The 18,069-nt window shown below is 38.3% G+C and overlaps 1 long non-coding RNA gene across 1 annotated transcript; it reads left to right on the forward strand.

Moving 5' to 3' along the window:
* Window positions 1-1,985: 1,985 nt before the first annotated feature.
* Window positions 1,986-17,772, forward strand: LOC113963631. Its single transcript, XR_003532879.1, has 4 exons — window positions 1,986-2,149; window positions 2,771-2,858; window positions 17,003-17,060; window positions 17,207-17,772. It is a non-coding gene; the product is annotated as an uncharacterized LOC113963631 (long non-coding RNA).
* Window positions 17,773-18,069: the final 297 nt, after the last annotated feature.

The raw sequence follows: 18,069 nt of genomic DNA on the forward strand, positions 1-18,069 counted from the left end.
GAGCACTTGTTACTGTATTTTATGGAACGGAAACTCCAAATGTAAAGATGTATTAAGGAAATATCTCAAAGTTATTAGGGAAGGATATTTACAATTACAGATTGCTTTATATTATGCTTTTATGAACATCTCAGGAAATGAAATAGCCCTCAGCTGTAGAGAGTGAAGAGGGAGGTAATTTTCCTTAATATGGGTGATAAAATTAATCTGATTGAAATCGCTAGCGATTATTTCACAGAATACTGAGTGGCAGTACAATCACTTACACTCTTTTATATTTTTTTAGTCAAAGCTCGTGTAGATGAAAGCTAATTACAAAGTAGTGATGTGAAGCGCTAAGGAAATAGTTTGTATAGCATAGAACAGGCACAGCTAATTGGGGTTTGTGATTACACAGATTGTTGTTAGGGAGAATTAACTACCAGCAGTCTCTCCTGCAAAGCTTCTCATCAAGGGAAAGTAAAAATAGACACTGGATCTGTTATTTATCTAATTATGCTATGAATATTTTCACAAGCATGTTACACACTCTCAAATGGTTTGTTGTTCAAAAACTTTCAGTCTCATGTTGCTTCTGATCAAAGTATCAATATGAAGTTTCTGACATTTGGGTTTTTTTCACTTTATATTGCACACTGAGTCCTCCCATGAAATTATGCCTGAATGGAACTGAATGGTATGAATTTAGGCATTTATACCTAATGCCGTGGCAACCGGAATGCATCGAAATGATTATTAGAAAGGTGACTGGACAGAGAAGATTGTTTGAGTGACCAAAGTGAGAAAAGCCAAGATAGGCTTGAGATGGCACTGGGAAATATTTTCTTAGCTATTGTAATTTGAATCATTGTACAAACCTATCAACAACTACAACATTGCAAATATGCAAAAAAGGCAGGCCTTTGTTTTATGCTGCTCTATACAGAATGGGAAAGGCTTGAAGGGAGGAGATATTCCATGAGGAGATCCTGATCTTGTAAACTAATCTGCATGGGATACTCCTTATGCTATATGGAGCCTCACTGAAATCACTATGACTCTGGGTGGTGCAGTGTGTAATCAGGCTGATAATAGATGCCCATTGAATTTGTTACGTGTTTTGCTTCGCTTTGTTATTGTCTTTCACTTGCTGACCTGGAGGAGCTTGATGAGATTGAAAACTGTCATGTGATGAAGTTTCAGAGAAATCCTTAAGAGCCAATACAGAAAGCCACTTAGAATTCTGATTTTTGGTGGATTATTGAATTAATGGCTCTTACTTAACAACAGATTCAGCAAACTTTGGTCATTAAGAGAATATCTGTGTGTATTTTGGAGGAAGGCTCCTGAGGATCTTAGTGGTGTGTTGTAAAGCTATGTATTAGTAGTCCCAGCATAAATGTTTGTCAGTCTCCACAATTCTTGGGGATGGAGAAAGCAATAATAAAATGCTTAGGCAGTAGCACTGAAGGAATTAGCAAACATTAATATCACCTCTGAAAGGAGCACCACACCTTCCTGTGAGCATCACTTCCCGGGATTACTGCCTCTTGGATGAAGCCTCAGATACTCCTATCTCCATGCATATAATATCTTCCTGTAATATCCCTCAAAGAACTGCTTGAATGACACCCAGCTGCATTCTGCACAGGAGCTGATGCTCAGTATTTGTAAGACATCTTAGAAGACTGCATCAGAGAAGTATTTTCCATCTGCACAATCTTAATTTTCTGCATTCTGTAGAATATAGAGTTTTTCAGACTCAGTTTAGAAGCCTGAAGTTGAATGGGTAATTCACAGCAGTTTAATAATTCATACACTAAATAAAAGAAAAACATGTTAGAAGCAGCTTTCTGACTTTGGGTGGTCCATTTAAGACACTTGGGTTTGGATTTGCTTTGTGAAAATTCTAAATTCCCACAATCTCCTCTCTGAGTTAAAACTGAAATGCCCTGAGTCAGAGGACCATTTTAGCATAAGTTCATATGGTTTTATTTTGCTCTCCTTTTTTCTCTAATTTTTTTTTCTGAAAAATCATCAGGCATGATGCTAAGCTGTGAGCTGTCCTATAATCCAGGAGTTTCCAAACTTATTTGAATTAACGGCTCTGATGACTTCTGTCAGTGTCCAAAAAATTAATCCTGCCATGGAAATGACCCTGTACCCAGAGGTACTTCTGGCTGGCTGGATGTCATGGTGGGAGCCTATATCTTACTGTAGGCTCCAGGGATATGCTATAATCAAGGTTCCTGGGTGTTTAGGACCAGGTGGCTTGGGGCTGTCCAAGCACCAGCCCTCACTGACAAGTGTAACCCTTCCCACAGCCTTATTGACTGTGCTTCTGTGGAGCACAGTGGGAAAATCTCAGGGCAGGTGATTTATACTACCTTCGTGCAAATAAACCAAAAAAATTTGAAATGCAGCTTACTAACCATCAATATAAAAGACAGTATTTCATTTTCACAGAAAACAATAGATGTACCAAAATCATTATGAAGAGAAAGTTATAGACTTTTATACCTATATAACAACATGAAGGCTGTCATACCTTTAAGTAAAAAAGTTGGCAAGCAACCGTATGTACAGAACCAGACTAAAATTCTTCCAGAGAAGCATTTTGCCCTGGATAGTCAATTTAAAACAAGCTGGGTCTGATTTTCCAACATACTGAATTCCTGCAGCTTTCACTGACTTCACACTGAGATGCCCAAAATCAAAGCAATAAATACAGCAATAAATGCCTGTAGTAATGCTGGTTCCCAAGCCCTCACGTTCCTCTACCCCTTTTGAGGAGCAGAACCGCTGTCCCAGTGGAGAACCCTAAGGAGGAAGACTGGATACCCATATTTTGTAGCTGACACCCTCCCCTTAAGTCTGGGGTATGGCTTCCTGATATGTTCCCCGCCTGGGTCCTGGGTGGAGGGAAGAAGTGTAAGATGCGTGTTACAGCCTAAGTGGACCACATCCACATATAGTACTGTTGGGGACTTCAACATGCAGCTCCCATGCTTAAACCCCCCCAATTTGCATAGACACTGGAAAAACACAGCTTACCCTCTCCTGCTTCAGTAGACCTGTAGTTCTGCCTCAATCCTCTGAAATGTTGTGCCCCCCTGATGGGGGTATGTAGTGAGTTTTAATTAAAGACACCTTCTCATGGAAAATTACTGCAAACACAAACATTAGACAGGTAAAATGGAGCCTCAGGTGAGTCACCCAGTGCTAGGGGGGGAACCCAGCAGAGCCTTGCCTCTGGTCACTTTTTTCTGTTCCTGTGGTACAGCCAACACTCTGCTGAGATACAGGTATTGTTTCCCAGACATGCTATATGCCTGCAGTGTAAGGAGATGTCAATTTACATTCTTCTGCAGTGGGGAGAGGAGTAGGAAGAGGAGAAGGTGTATAGAAAAGGAAACCTTATCCACCAGTTGGTTTAATTTACATTTGGAAAAGTATCAAGAACAGAGTTATAGCAGACAAAACTGCTCATGGTAGGCATAATATAAGAGGCTTTCATTTTTCATGTCAGTACACAGAGGGTATGCTGGATCAGATAAGCTGACCACCTTCTTAAGTAAAGTGTTTATTAAATTGGCTGTCTTCAGATGAGCATGCTGGAAACTCTGCAGTAGGTTGTTACAGAGACTACTTGTCCACAGGGGAAATTTCCTCCTAATCCACAAACTCTTTTATGCCCTGAAGCATATGAATATACATCCTTTCCCTAAAGTTTTGGAATCTTTTTTTGTGTGTTTCTGTTTCTGCTCTTTACTACAATAATGGTGGATACTCTGGTTATTGCCCAGGGAAGTTCAGTATGTGCAGTTATAACAATATCGTGTCACACACTTGCACATAAATATATATTTTGTACATTTTATCCAGAAAATGTACTCAGGTATAATGAAAAATTATATATGTTTTCATACTGTTATTAATGATCTGACACTAGCAACACACTGTATTCAATACATATTAGCAGTTTTGCTGCCATTATGTATAAGCAGAAGACAAAAATTATATATGTGTATGCAAATGATAGAGGATCTGAACCTGTGCTAAGTAATTTTCCTGTGCTACTCCACTTTGTCCACTCAAGTGACAACTACTGAAAATTAAATGGTTTTCAATAAAAATTCTGTAACCTGAAATGAATGTCTACAGAATAATTAGAATATCTTGCACATAAAAAGTAATCATGTGTCCTCCACTCATGAAGAATCCTTCATAGCTATTTGACATTCATGGATCTTTAATGCCCATGAGATGTAACACTCAGGTGAGAGGTGTCACCATGTCACACTGCTTAGGGACATATCTTTCCTCAAGCACAAAGTTTGGTTTGCTTCTCTGTGCAAACTGTGCTCTACCATTTTTACTCCTGTAGTTTGTGGCACCAACACCACCATGACTTCTGCTTTGCTGTCCTGCCAGTCCACCCTCCCTAGCAGTACCTCATCTGGGACAAAGTGGGCCTTCCTGTATTTGGTCACCTATATTAAAAGTTCTGTCATCACTAAGGGTCTTGGCGTTCATTTGGTGGAGACAGATTCTGTTCCAGCCAACTCAAGTCTTAAGCATTTCAAGACCTACTTAAACATACAATTTACAGGATGGCTTTTGAGAAAGCATAAGCCTTGTACCTGGCAGAAAACTGAGAATTCCTACTCCAAAAGCCACATGTTCATAAAAACACTACACTGAGCCTAATTCTCAGTAACACTTATATCTTGGGCTCCCATCCCAGTAATGGGCACTTTCAGTTCAGAGTAAGAGCCAGAAAAATCTAAGTCTTCCCTCAGTCTGCATTGCAGAAATCACCCAAATGAAACAACCAAAAAACCAAAAAACCAAAAAACCAAAGATAACTTTGACTTTACATTCTTAAAGAAACTCTTTGCTATCAACTAATGGGCCAGAACTCAATAAATCTAATGAACTGCAATATTGATATTAATTGCCATAATTCCTGTGTGTTACATAAGCATCTAATTAGGAGAGTGTATGCGATATAGTAAAGACATTCCCAGAGGCTTACAATCCACAAAGGACACATGTGAAGGATAAAGGAAAGAAAAAAATTTATTATCTCATCTCATTGCTTTTAAGATGACAAACTGAGGCAGAGGACTGAAATACTTATATTTGAGCCATTGGCTTGGGGAGTCAGTTTCCACACCCAGTGATGCACACAGAGCTCAACACGTGGTACAAAACCTAAGGAGGATCACTGCTTTGATTTTTTTTCCATGTGCACTTCAGGATCAACATTTCTCACTGTTCAATACAGGTAGTTGGGGTATGACTTTTTTGTCCTATGTGAAGTTCTTAGTGTTTTGGCTTTGCATGGAGGTAACTGTGAGACCAGCTGAAATTTTTTCCAAAGTGTACTTACAGCTCTTTTTCCACTGAACTATAATCCACTTTTGCTCTGTTTTAATTTCCATGCTGGCTGACCTACCCCTATATCGGTCTCTCATCTGTCTAGGGTGGCTCAGGGGAACCTTCCTGCACCAAAAGCCACCCATTCCCAGCAGGGGGTAAGAACATAAATTGTTTTCTTCTGTCCTGGATGCTTGTCTCAGTTTTGCTACAGCTAATTTACAGGTAGTAACTGAGCCATTTATGAACATTATAGAGATTGATGCATACACTTGGAGGATGGCAGGCTGTATCTTAATGTAGACCTTTTTATGATGCAGAATACTGACTCTGTGAACACATGAACCTCCAATTTATTTACACCTTTAGTTTATTTATAAAAAATTCCTTATGCATATACTTTACAGCAGTACTGCTTTTAGTTCACACATATAAATTATCTACTAGCTAGCATGCACCCACAAGCTCTGTGGGATTTGTGTTAGTGGTGAGAAATATTACAAATTGCATCCCCTGAAGGTTTGGGTTCACAATGGGCTCAGACCTGAGGTTTTGCCATGATGCTTCAAATACAATAATATTCAGTAAAAAGGACAAAAAAGGGAAAAAAGCTGTCAGTGTCCTGTGGGAGTTTCTCTTCAAATCTTTGCCTGTGGTGCATTTTGCTTGAACATTGCTGTAGTAAGTTTTATCTACATGTTTATCTAGCTGTCTACACCAGAGGATATATTGACCAGGATATTACTCCCAACCTGCATCTAGCTTTGTCCTGTCTCTTAAATCTTCATTGTTACCTAATCCCTTGACAAGCTCTACAGTGTTCAGCTCCTGAGCACTGCAATACTACAGTACACAAGAGATTTGCATACAGCTAAATCACCCCATGGAAAATTCCCTTGGTACCCGTTTTCTACTTAAACTGGTGATTAAGTACCTCTATCTACTACAATTTGAAAAGCATCAGCATGTTCCTAAATGCATATTTTGGCTGATTAAAGAAGTAATTTAGTTTACATGGGAAATACCAAAAAAATATTGTTTTTTCCCCTTCAGTGTTTTCCATGCTGCTTTGGTTTTTGCCCCCCCCCTTTTTTTTTTTTGGTTTGTTTTTTTTTTCCCCCCTCTAGAATAAAAGGGAGGTAAGTCATATATTTCAATGATAACAAGATTAATAAAAAAGGATAGATGGGAGAAGGATGCCCCTTCTTTTGGGAAAAATTAAAAAAAATCACACCACAATTAGCAAATGAATGAAGAAAATATAAGCATTTCTATTAAAAGCTTAACAATTTCTCCTTTTTTTTTTTCCTGTTATCTCTTTCTGGTTTTCTTGTCAATAGCCTGTGCAACCAGTAGGAAATTTATATCTTATTAAAAATATCTTCAGAGAAAAATTTTCCAGCGTCCCAAGAGTAGATATACACGTATATACAAAGATAAGGTATTAGAAATCCACTTATTTAAAATTATAAGCTTCATAGTTAGAAAATATTGATCTTTCTGAACGCTAAAATTAAGATTGCACATGTATTCTTAATTAAATTATCATATGTATTTGCCTAGCAGGACAGTCTTACACTGACTTTCCCTCTTTGGTCTTCGTACCCATTCACTGGAGCAAAGCAGCAGTAACTGCGGTAGATCGAGACAGATGAACATTTTCTTTGCCTTGAGGGAAGCACAGACACTGTTCAGAGCTGCTCCTATTCCATTTCCCTTTCTGCTTCATAGCACGGAAGTGTGGCTGCACAAATGGGCACCATCAGGGTTCTGCTTCTGGTGATGGCAGTGGGCAGGTCAACCAGTGTGAGAATGGCTTTCTGAGGTGGAGATATTCATACCTGGCTCTGGACAGGACCATGGAAAAACATTTCTATTATATCACAGTGCCCCTCATCAGTTTTTAAGGATGATACAAAATAAAACCACACTTTTTTTTTCTTATTTTACTGGGTAGCATTACACCTCAGATACAGACTTTCCTGAAAACTCAGCCAACTGGCCAAAGGATAAAGACCACCTTAACGTGGTTAGTATGCTTTTAGTACCTAAAGTAGTACCAGGCATGGCTCTACGATCAAAGTCTGTACTAATTAATAAAGTGATCAGAGGCTGTTTTTTGAGATCAAGTAGATGGCATGGTCATGTCTACATGCACCATTTCTCTTCTCCCTACCTTGCCCCTACTGTCACCTGGAGACTGTCCTTGCTCCAACCTGTTCCTTGAACAGTGCCTGGGAGACTAGTGTGCATGTGCCTCAAAATGTGCTGAGGACCATATTAGCAATTAAGCGGTGTGGATGATCATAGGTCTGGTCCCAACCCTGCTTTGTAGCAGAGAGGCAGCTGCTGTGAACCATGTGGAGTGATGGCTTACAGCTGGCTTGTTGCTTTCCAACACAAAGCTATGACCTGTCTACCATATATTTTGTACATTTCGTACATTTCCATGGCTCAGTAGGAAAAAAATTCCCAGGATCGTGGCAGCAAATGAAAGCAAGGAATGAAGACTGTCTTCAATCTTCTCTATAGCCCTAGTCTGTACCCCAGAATTTGAATTTATCCCATGTGTTGGCCTACTTTAGGTACAGACCATTCCTAGCTAAGGGAAGTGGGACCAAATTGACTTCTATCTTCTTCTTTTAGGAACCAGATGATCCAATATACTAACCTGATCAGCAGAATATTTGCAATATGAAACACATAGAGAAAAAGGTGGTATCTGTGTTATTTGGATTTCAAAACAATTGCAGATATTTAAGCAATAACTCAGACTCCACTCAGAAGGCAGCAAGCAGCCAGTTTAGATGTTGACTAGCTAGCACATTCTGGGCTGCTGATTTTTTGTGTGTAGATATCCATAAAATATTTTCCACTTTTCCCCACATTTTCTGCAGCTGTACTGCCTTTTTTATCTGCATACCACCCACTTCCCTCTAATGATTTTTGGACCTGTTGAGTTCAACAAGGTTTTTTAACCAAACAAATTCAAAAGAAGATGATGCCTCAAAGCCATTGAAATACTTAATATTTTCATAAATATTGGCAGCTGAGTAAAAGAGTGTCTTTAACCCCCTGTAAGACAGGTAGAGTTCAGTTCATACATCCCGTTTGATATCAGCAGCTTGCAGCTGATCAGCAATGATATACTGTCTAACAGCTTTGTTGTGTCTTGTCTGGTGTTGGAAAGACTGTGAGGGAAAACCGGGTTATTCAAGGCAGAACCTTAAAGGAGCAAAACACACCAATCTATAGGAAAACTCATTTCATTAATCTGACTGGTCTTAGTCAGCATCTAGTCTAAGCTCTAGAGATGTCCTCAGGGGACAATCAGGTTATGTAGGACATACCAGTTTCTCATACATTGCTTAATTTCATTATGTCAATTAAATGGCCTAAGTGGCTTTATCCTAGAATATGTATTTTAATAGTTTTTCAGGAAACACATATCCTTCATCCCACCAGCTTTGAAGAACTGCTTTGTTGTGCACACTTGCTGGGCATGCCTCCAGTGCATATAAGTGTCATGTTAGCTTCAACTATGATGAAAAGTCCTGTATACAATTGTAAAATTCATTTTTAGTCACAGAGTGCATATTGAAGCTATAGAAAAAAGTATACTCTGAATACAAAACACTGCTCAGTCTGGATAGAAATTATTTTCACAGGCTATTCCTGGCACATAAGAAAGAGCAAACATTACTCTTAAAGAATGTAAAACTTATGCAATGTTTAAGGATCTTTTTCATTTTATCCAAATCAACTGTATGCCTGCACATTGTTTAAGGATGGTATACTTCAACTTAGTGGGAAAAAAATACCTGCTGCATGTTCCCAGTCTCCAACTTGCTTACGGAAAATCAATTTATCCAGAAAAAGATTATGTCCTTCTTCTCCAAAAAGGCTATTTTCATGCCAGATTTCCATGTCAAATCTGAAACATTTAAGATATAGGATTACTTCGAAGACTGAAAAAATGTTTTATATGAGGGAAAACTGGATTTCCCCATGTTCAAAGATGCCACAAAACACATATTCTAGAAAGATGTTTAAAATGTCAAACTATGCCTACCCAACTCAACTAACCCCCCACCCCCAGAAAGGGAGGCTGCTGTCATTTTCTGATTGACATGGATTAATCTGAATTTCCTCAGGTATGTTAGTCCAGGAGCAGCTGAGGCTTACCCCAGTGGCTGCAGCTGCAGTCGTTTCTTACCTCACTCATGTGTTTGCATATGTCAGTGGGAGACAGTGTAGGCGCTACTTCTGACAGCTTTAAACCAGCGTTTCTCCTAGAGTAATTAGCTAATGCATTATTGTGAATTAAAACCAGCTCATTCTAACATTGAAGGATGTAGATGGGAAAATAGCATAAACACTGTTTTGACCTCAGCAATGGAAAATTTCAGCCCACACAGAAGCATTTTAATATGCTTCAGTGGGGTTGGCTAGAAAGCAACAATTCAGTCTAATGAAAAACCATATCTGAATATTTAGTTGATTTTTCACTGGGATGAAGCCCATCTTAGAAAAGTCAGAGGAGAGCAGCTCTGAGCTAGGGAGGTTGCAGAGCAGCAGGTCCGGTTAGAGAGAACTTGCCTTCCTCTCCGCAGGGTGTTTGGCTGCTTCAGATCTTGTGCTTGTGGGGACTAAACCAATGCTGCATTCTGGACATGGGACTGTTCCCATGACAGCTCTGTTGTTTCTGTAAATGAAAACTGAAATTTGAGTAATATTTAATCCCTAAATGTCTCTCAATGTGACCAGTACAGGCCAGGATCCAAAATAGTCATAGTAGCACAGGCACACAAAAGAAAACTCCCCAGTTAACGATGGGTTACATTTTGCCTCTGCAAAACCTATGTAAAATACAAGCTCCAAGCTTGCTTTTTGGAGGTGCAGTAGACCTATCATATGTAAGTTCATAGCTCTGAGACAGGCCTGTGATACTTGATCCTCATCCATTGTAAAGTGCTGTTTGCTGCCGCTGATGATTTGTGGTCAGGTAGAACACATGTTCAGATAACATTCTGTGCTTCTGCTAAAGCATTTATTTATATAATTTCTGGTTTAGCCTTCATTTCTCTTTTATATGTTTCAGGCTATTCTCTAACTTGCAGCCAGGTCCCAGACTGAGAACATACACATATTAAGAAATGGTGTGTCTGTCAGGTATTTATAATCCTGCTCTAAATGAAGTATTTAGGGTTTTGTCTTGGCTCTACATTCTTATTACTTATTTTACAACCTGCTATTGTGTCATATCAATTGTGATCAAAGAGTATCCTTCTGATAATGTGCTATTAATAGCTATGCATTAATGATAATAAACCAATAGCTGAAATCACAGTTTTTATCTGCAAATATTCATGCATCAGCAAGCTAGAATCTCATTTAATAATTAATATGTGAACATTTCAAGCAAAAATGTAAATAATCATACAAGCACTCAATTGCAAAACACGAGTACTCTGTGGGGCATGGAGAATTTAGATACACTGTGTTTTATTCACAGACTTAATATTTTAAATAACCGGAGTTCTGAGTATGTATGCCCACTCATTTTAACAAATAAGTTGATGAGGATTTCCTCATACACTCTATGCTGCTTAGTATCCAGAAAAGAACAGGAACAACAGATGCCAGCTGCTGAATGTTAGTACTGTTCACACTGTTGAAGGCAGAGCCTTCATACCAAGAAAATGATCAAGGACAACACTTCTATAAAAATGAAAACTTTCATATTTTGCCATTCAAATGAGAGGAAAACAGGGCATAATGAATAAAAAATGCATACCACAGAATTGATTTTTATTATCAGGCAATCTAACCCAGAGTGTGCTTCATTATAAGTCACAGGCCAAGACATTGCTTCAGAAATAAGTAACATTTTTTTTGTCTCTGGAATGAAGTATCATGGCTTACCTTGGTACACTGCAACTTGGGAGCTACTGTTTCATGAAATTTGTGGGTCAGATTGGGCTGGCTTCCTCAGGGTTATGGTTACGGCTTTATTACCCTCCTTTAAGTTAGCCCTATTAGGTTAGGATCTTAATAGACTTTTTTGTTTTACTCTTCAGGATGGAGATCTGATGTTTACAAGAAAACAATAATTTCCATCTTAAATAAATTTCACAAGTAGGCATGCAAATGAGACCATAATAGTTTGGAAATATGTCCTATGTCACAACATTAAGCATTTGGATAAAATAAAAGGTGTTCTGCATGGAGAACATGTGTTTGTTTCCTGCATTGTTTGTTCAGAATTCACATTAAAAAGCAGACTTCTTGGCACTCCAAAGTAGAACCTGAACATATCCTTAGCCCATCAATAAATAAAAGAAATGAAACCCATGTGAGATGAATTCATTACAAAAGTTAGAACTTATAGAAAAGTTCAAGTGCACATACTGAGCCATTGTACCATTGCCTTCTGTCATTACGGTGAACTGCACTAAGAAACTAGTTAATGAAATTATCATACAGCTAAGCTGTACTAAAGAAAAAACTCTAGCTAAAGAGTACTTGCTCATAACATATGTAGTGAAATATTGTATGTTATTGCAAATTGCACAACTGAGAAAATAAAGGGTTAAAAAGACCCAGCAGTTCCTCAGCTGAAAAAAAATAGATATTCTTTTCTGTTTTACAGTAGGGATGTTTGTGTTCAGGATTGCATGCAATGAGTATGCATAATATTTAGCTTTATTCTTGTCATTGTTTACAGTGTATGCTGCCTCTGTGTTGGCAAACCATATTTCCCATTTGGGACAAAGCACAATGGATAGCACAGAAAGAAGGGAGTCAGTCTGGTTTTATCATTACATTTAGATTGGGAAATCCCATGATCCAGTACCTTTTTTTTTTTTTTTTTAACCTTTCTGAGTCTTCTACCAGGTAGCAGATTAAATTAAGCAAGGTAGAGAATTTAAAGCAAATCCTCTGTTCCTTTTGCTCAAGTTGCTGGCCGGGTCTAAGGCATTTTATGGGGATTGAAAGGGAACTTCCTTTGGAAGCTTTCCATCTACTTGTGTATCTGCATGTGTACAGATGGTGGGAGTTCTGGAGCTCTCCAAATATTTGCTCATTCAAACACACTAAGGTAGCTCTGCTGTGACTCAGTCCTCCCTAGGCTACAACTGGAAAGAGCAAGGTTTCTCTTATTGCCCCAAATACCTATGATTCAGTAGGATACAAAATACATCCCCAGGTGAGCCTGGTAATTCAGGTAGGAGTAGAAGTGCTTTGGCACAGTGTAGGCTTCTAAGTAACCTCTTAGACTGCTGCAATCTCATGTCAAAGCCCTGCAGGTTGGGGTATACCATCACAGGGGAAATACCACACTAATCCATCCATTGTGCCACCTGCTTCAGAACACTGAGGAGCTTTCAAATCACTGAGTCAATCTGTGCCCCAGAAAACCTTTATAATCTAACCAGACAAAATCAACAGAGATGGATGTGACCAAGGAAGCAATATATGCCAAAGTCACATCGCTGGCCTGTGCAAAGGCAGAGAGACCTTACAGAGTGGTCAAGACAATCCTGCCTGCTCAGTCACACTGTGCAGACAGTGGCCATGTTTCCAGCACAGTCTATCAGAAGTTTATTACTGCATTTACACTATCTAAGTAATAATATTGTGCCTTGCACTCAAAAAACCAGCTAAGGTATTTGCAGCCAGGTATTTCTAAGATGGATATCTAAAAAATTAGATTGAAATTCTCTTAGTTTTGATTTCAAAAATGCAGCTTTTTAGAAGCTTTCAGAAGAGGCACTTAGGCAGTCACTGCCTAAGAAAGACGTGTAGTCTGAAGAAATATGCCTTTCTTCCAATGGAATTATGCTATATGATACAAGTGTTCCTTGCAGCTCACTTATGCACTTACACTCCCACAGTTTCCACAAGTTTGGTCTGCAACCAAAAGCAAAGAATAAATTCACAATTCAATTCTCATTAAACAATGACATGATTTAAATAGATAAGGTTTACTTGTTAAGGAATCCTCCAGATCCTCTACTGGAAGGGAAGATGACCTTGTAAAAGCACGTAGATACATTATACAAAAGGCCTGAATTTGTCTCCTTTTTCCTCACAGAATTCAGTGGAAAAATGCAAACTGCTGTAATGAGGGTTATAAACTACCATTGCTCAAATCTGACTTTAAAATTTGGTTTATTTAGAACATAGAAATACACATGAAATTTAATCAGCATCTCAAGTCACATTATGTACTCTCTGCTGACAGAAACTGAACACATAAATCAGCTGAACTGGGAGCTAGTCCCAGATCCATCCCTACTTGACTACAGCACCTCTTGCTAGGAACTTCCAGCAGGGGAAGCTCTTAGCACATCAGTATCTTCACACTTCTTCAGGCGAGAGCAAAGTTTAGTCAAGACCGAGCTGGGGAGGGGTGGGGGAGAAAAGTGAGTGAGGGGGAGGAGGGGGGTGAAGGAAGGGAAGAAAATAATCAACAGTGTCATAAATAGTTGTATTAGAAAATTAGAGAAAAAAATATTATTTTGATCGGATGCTCTTCTTGCACCTTAGAAGTTTAAATCACATATAGACAGGGTATGCAAGAGTGGGTGGCAGAGTATTTTCGTATGAAACTTTGTGGCTTACAATGCTCCTTCTGTGAGGGAACGGCATCCAGTTCGGGACTGACAGGCAGCCTACAAGCTTTGTGCCAGCACACTAATCCCTTGTCTGTAGGTTACTGAAAAAATACTTGCATTTTTGTTCCCAGTTCACCTTGGTGAAAAAAACCAATTCCACATATGATAAATCCAGTGTCTGCAGAAAGGCAGTCACCTAATTGCACAGCGAAGCAGAAGAAAGCCTTGCAAATGGTATACAATTTTCAAAGTGTTCCAAGCCTTAGGCAAAAGCCTTTCAACTATGTCTAAAACTGAATGATAAAATATGTTGTACAAATTATCTGTGAACAGGAAACATGTGGTAGTGGCAGGGGACTGAAATGTAACACTTGTAAAGAAATGGGAACTGCCAGTCATTTATACCCTTTTACTTTTCCTTCAGTCACAAGTTCCATCATATTTTTTTTCACCATCAGTTGATGTTCAAGTTTATAATAAGACATTTATCAGATCTCACTAGGCCAATTACAGCTTTGTAGCAAAAACAACAAGAAATAATACTCCATATGAAGCTAAAGGTTTAGTTTTGTCCCTTTCTTCGTACTTTTTTAGAATTTCTGTTTTATCATTGTGAGGATGTGTGTGGATGGAATTTTGAAAGAGTTTCAGTACTGCAGAAATGCCTGAGATGCCAGTCATCTGCACGTTAGATTAAAGTAATCAAAAGTTGAGAAAACTTTCTAAAGTCCTGTCTATAAAGCAGTATTAAAAAATGAAATAAAGAGAGAGAGAGGATGAAAAGGGAAATGTACAATTACTGTTCAGCAGGAATAAAGAAACCCACACCAAAACACCTTCTATTCTGAAAGCTCATTTCTGCTTCCTTGCTCTTAAAGTTCCTGAAGTAGTGGTGTATCTTATACCTTCTGTTTTTTAAAAAGTAATCTTTATCACCAATACCAACTACTGTGCACTTTGGTCCCCATTGATGGAATTTTTTGTAGATTACCTCTAGAAGAACACTTCGAGGGGGAGACAAAACAAAAATTTTTTACATTTTGCTTCATCTTGCACAACAAAAGGAAACAGTATTGCCAGGTCTCAGGAAATGTTTTGGCATAAGGTAAACATGAAATTTAAATGTAGTGCTTAAAAATGCCACCTATAAGCAGCTAGAAAAACGAAGACAAAACCACAAAACAACAACAGGATTTTTATCCATGACATTTTTTAGATAACCAGATATGTTTATGCCTTAGTTCTTAAAAATATTAGAATACATAAAAACATAGAAAAGTGTGTGAAAACCCATCAACAAAGAAAACCTCTTAACTGACTAGCTGAAAGACACCCTAACCCTCATTTAAGACTGTATTACTTCTGTGCACTGCTGTCCTAATTAGACCACATTAGGTGTCCTCGGTTTACTGCAGGGCCAGAACCATTCATGCCCATTGTGATAACATGGCTGTTGTAATTGGTGAACTGGTGAACATGCAACATTAGTGTCTGTCAAATTGATTTCCTGCTGATATTTCCCATAACGTATATGGCACAGGGAAGTACTTGAGAAAATAATTAAAATTTTGTTCATATTTGAGATAAAAATTCTTTCTTTCAAGTTCTGCTAAAAGAATCTTTCAGAGGTAAAAGAAATCAAGGTCTTGCAGCATTCTGAGAGACTAATGAAAAGGTTGTGTGATTTGAAGGTTAGCTCATTGGGCTGGGAATCATTAACATAACTAGGCAAACAATCACATGGAGTTTTTTGATTCGGTGATCAAACGCAAGCACTGGAAAAAATCTCAAGCTGATCTTTCAAAACAGTTTTTTAGTAGTTAAAACCAAACCATAGCAAAAATTTTTAAAAAAAATTTGTTTTACTTCGAGCTGTCTTTTTTTACAAATTTGGGTCAGTCTTCCTGGAAGACTAGAAATAGAAAATTTTATATAACAAGGGCTAAAAATTTCATTCTGGACTACTTTATGAGTTTTCAAATAAGTATTTAATTTAAAAATACTGCAATTAAATCTTAGCAACCAACCAATTTCAGTGTTTACCTTCCTGTCCTATTTTTTGGCCATGAATATTTACTGCTGAGAATTTGAAACTAGTTTTGCTCCCTGTAGCTGTGCCTGTACTGCAAACCAGTAAAAACTCCTCAACCTTGGTCTCAAGTTCAGGCTTGGGTCTGATAGAGAACAGAGTGTCTGCTTCCCATGTCTGGACTTACTTTGCATGAAAACCACGAAAGCATGAAGTGGTGATGGTGTCTGTTTGACTTTTGCATTGAGCTAGACCCAGGCAGATCCGAGAAGCATTCCTGGCTTCCCCACTGTCAACATAGGCTTTGAAATACTGGGATTTTTGTTTAGCAGCTTTATTATTAAGATAAAAAATCCCGCTTGTTGAGTTTTGAAATAAATGTCCAGTTCTATTATGTGATAGCTACATGACTTCTGGTCAGTATCTGTATATTTCTGGGCTTAATTTTGCCTGTGTGTACATTGGGAACAATAATAACTGTCCTTTGAACAAAGCTTTGAAATCTTTAGAAAAAAAGGACCATAAAACTGTATTTATACTGTTCCAAATTATTTGTGCCCTTTGTCTTTCTCCTGTTAATTCCCTTTTAACTCTAATTTTTTAAAAGAACAGAGTACAATTTCTGCTTCTGAAAACTTTAAGTCCTAACTATCTCTTCCATTCCCTAGACCTAGGTTCCTAAATCTATGGACAAAAAAATTCATTGAAGACTAGCAGATATAAAAATATCACCTTTAGCTTAGGAAATGTGCGAGCAGTTGAGTGCTTAAGTCTAGAAGAATATTTAGACTTCAGTTGTGATGCTTATCCTGTTCTGACACTCTTCCCTCAGCATTTCATACTCTCTACTTCTTTTCTTTGTAAGGATTGAGCAGGGGTGTATTGATCTGCCACTCCAGAGACTGGAAACATCACGTAGATGTCCTCAGTCAAATTTCATTCTCAACCACTCAAACTTCCATCCAAGTAAGCCCTTTCCTGTTAATTTCAGAGTAAGTCACTCTGGCAAAGAATCAGCATTTCCAGAGGATGCTGGGATTTGTCCTCAAGTTGGTGCTTTGCTGGAGTGGTAGGCATCTCCAAGTATCCCTTTACCAACCCATATGCATAGTGATGCTCTTCTGCTCCACTTTTTCAGTGAACTCACTGGCTTCCCCTTGCATTTCCAAAAACATTTGTCCATTGTTCTTTGCAGGAGATGACGCACCTTCATCTACCCACAATGAACCCAGGGTCCAGCTTTAACTCTGCATTGAACTGTCTGGAATGGAAGTACAAATTGTCCTCCTTCTGGAATAATATTGTCCACTGCTTGAGACAGGGTATTGGATTTGTTGAGTCTTGGCTCTGACCTGGTATGGATATTCTTATCCTCCTTACATCAGGTTGCTCTATCATTGGTGGGTCCTTTAGGGAATGGAGATAGAGAAAGCAGAACATGTTTCACTTGGAATTTTTTGTATCTAAATTTATCCCTCAATGCACATGAACACATGAAATAAGGGGTACCAAAGTCATGTTCTTTCTTTGCAGGCCATCTTCACTTTAAAAATATCATGTCTTAATGATCCTAACAAATAATCTCAAAGTAATGGCATCCTCATGTAGCAGACTGTCTTTTCTTTCTCCTGAGGAGTGCAACTACTTTCAAGCAAAAAATCAGCTTTGTGTCATAGGGAGATAAGTAGCAGAAAAACTGCATATACAGTGCAATTGCTAGTGATCGATTGTTAGAGTCATTTTAGAGGCCAAATATATCTTGTTTGGCTTCTGGTTGCCTGTAAAGAAAAGTGCAGTGCACCTTTTTCTGCAATATCTATCAACCCCATTAGGATGTTTCTAGTACCACAGCTATTTGTTTTTTATTCTTTGCAGTCTTCTGTTTTGTAATACAATACTTAATAACGATTGTCATTTGTTTGGGTTATTTTTTTTTAAATTGGAACTCTCAAACTGTGGCACATGGACCAGTTCTGGTGTGAAAATCACTTTTCAGTTATTATAATGGATCAAAGGACTGTTTGATGTTGTCTCTTGACCTTGTTCCAGATGGTAAGT

Source organism: Neopelma chrysocephalum, unplaced genomic scaffold, assembly GCF_003984885.1.
Source record: "Neopelma chrysocephalum unplaced genomic scaffold, ASM398488v2 Primary Assembly neopelma1_25, whole genome shotgun sequence".
Taxonomy (NCBI): Eukaryota; Metazoa; Chordata; class Aves; order Passeriformes; family Pipridae; genus Neopelma; species Neopelma chrysocephalum.